We start from the raw sequence: 1,786 nt of genomic DNA, 5'->3' as shown, positions 1-1,786 counted from the left end.
CTGGCTCTTCATTTGGAGAAGAGCTTTACTCTGGCATTGCAGAGCTGAGGATGAGAAAGTAGTAGTGAGAAACCAAGTAGCACTAATAATCAGTCTAAAAATGCTTTCTTCCCTTCAGCTTCTTCTGTCCTCACTCACAATCCTCCCTCCAACTCCCCCACCCCACAGTCCAGATGCTCTTTGGGAGATTTGATATATATAGCTGGGGTTCCCCTCTGCTCTGGGTTTTCAGGATGAGCATAATATATCTTGACCACCTCTTCCCATCAGCCACCAAATCATTAACAACAGATGTATTAATACTAAGTGTTCTCTATGTGTGTGTACATTTTTTTTTCTAAGACAGGGTCTCACTCTGTTGCCCAGGTTGGAGTACAGTGACATGTTCATAGCTCACTGTATCTTCAAACTCTGGGCTCAAGTTATCCTCTTGCCTAGGCCTCCTAAGTAGTTAGGACTACAGGCATGTGCCACCATGCCCAGCTAGTTTTTTTTCTTACTTTTTATAGCGATGGGGGTCTCACTATATTGCCCAATTGCTCACTATATTGCTTGAGGCCAGGAGGTGTCAACCTCCTGGAGTTGGGTATCTGGTCAACTTCCTGGCCTCAAGCAATCCTCCTGCCTTGGCTTCCCAGAGTGCTAGGATTACAAGCATGAGCCACCATGTCTGTGCTGTATATATTAATACTCTCTTTAAATCTCCACAATCTTCAATCAGAATAGGGTATACTGTCACCATTTTACAAATGAAAGCTCTGGGAAGTCAAGTCTTTTTCACAAGTCACACGAGTTTGTAAATAAAGAAACACAGTCCCTAACCTAGGTCTGGCTAACTCTACCACAAAAGTTATTTGCTCAGACACCAGAAAATAACAGAAAATATGTCCTCTGTGCAACTGGCCAGGATTTGTTTAGACTCTATGAGACAAATTCCTTGGAGAAGTCCATGTTTCCCAGAGGGAGGCATTCCTTTTGTTACAACAGAGTCCATGTGACTTGCAGACAACTAAACAAAAAAATCCTCGTGAGGCCCAGGATCTCATTTTGTTTTGTGACAAACTACAGTGTTGAAGCAGTCCCTTGACTCCAATGAGCCACGTTTCCTTAATTAGGAAGAGGATAAAGTATCTGAATTCTGGTTTCTTTCATCTAAATTCCACTGCCTTCTCAAAGGATTATAATGATGATAAAAATGAACACATTACATGGCAGGGACTATACCAAGTGCTTTACATGTATGAGGTCATTTAATCCTTATGACAGTACTGTAAGGTATAGAATATTATCATCTCCATTTTACCTAAGAACTTAGAGTCACAAAGTTTTTTTTTTTTTGAGACAGAGTCTCGCTCTGTCACCCAGGCTGGAGTGCAGTGGCATGATCTCCGCTCACTGCAAGCTCCGCCCCCCAGGTTCACACCATTCTCCTGCCTCAGCCTCCAGAGTAGCTGGGACTACAGGCGCCCGCCACCACACCCGGCTAATTTTTTATATTTTTAGTAGAGACAGGGTTTCACCGTGTTAGCCAGGACGGTCTCAATCTCCTGACCTCGTGATCCACTGGCCTTGGCCTCCCACTGTGCCTGGCCTACAGTCATAAAGTTTTTAAGAAAAAAACCCCAAACCTGCTCAGTAGAGGTTCCGGGATATGAACTCTTTAGTTATTTAACCCTTTCAGATTCAGTTTCTTCAATTGTCATAAGTGGGTAAGAAACCTACCTGAGACAGTAGTTGGGGAGACTACATGACAGCCAGTGACTCTGGAGTCAGCCTGTTCTGGATC

General features: G+C 43.6%; 1 protein-coding gene across 1 annotated transcript in view; it reads right to left on the bottom strand.

The window, feature by feature from the left end:
* ZNF470 (zinc finger protein 470) overlaps positions 1 to 1,780 on the bottom strand; it is a 22,043-nt gene extending 20,263 nt beyond the window's left edge. The window contains exon 1 of the mRNA XM_011997000.1: positions 1,723 to 1,780. The gene's annotated coding sequence lies outside the window, so the exon portion shown is untranslated. The remainder of the gene's footprint in view (positions 1 to 1,722) is intronic.
* Between the last annotated feature and the right edge of the window lie 6 nt (positions 1,781 to 1,786).

This window comes from Mandrillus leucophaeus, unplaced genomic scaffold, assembly GCF_000951045.1.
Source record: "Mandrillus leucophaeus isolate KB7577 unplaced genomic scaffold, Mleu.le_1.0 Scaffold53, whole genome shotgun sequence".
NCBI lineage: Eukaryota > Metazoa > Chordata > Mammalia > Primates > Cercopithecidae > Mandrillus > Mandrillus leucophaeus.
Note: the sequence above shows the minus strand (reverse complement) of the source record. Positions and strands in the feature narration are given on the sequence as shown.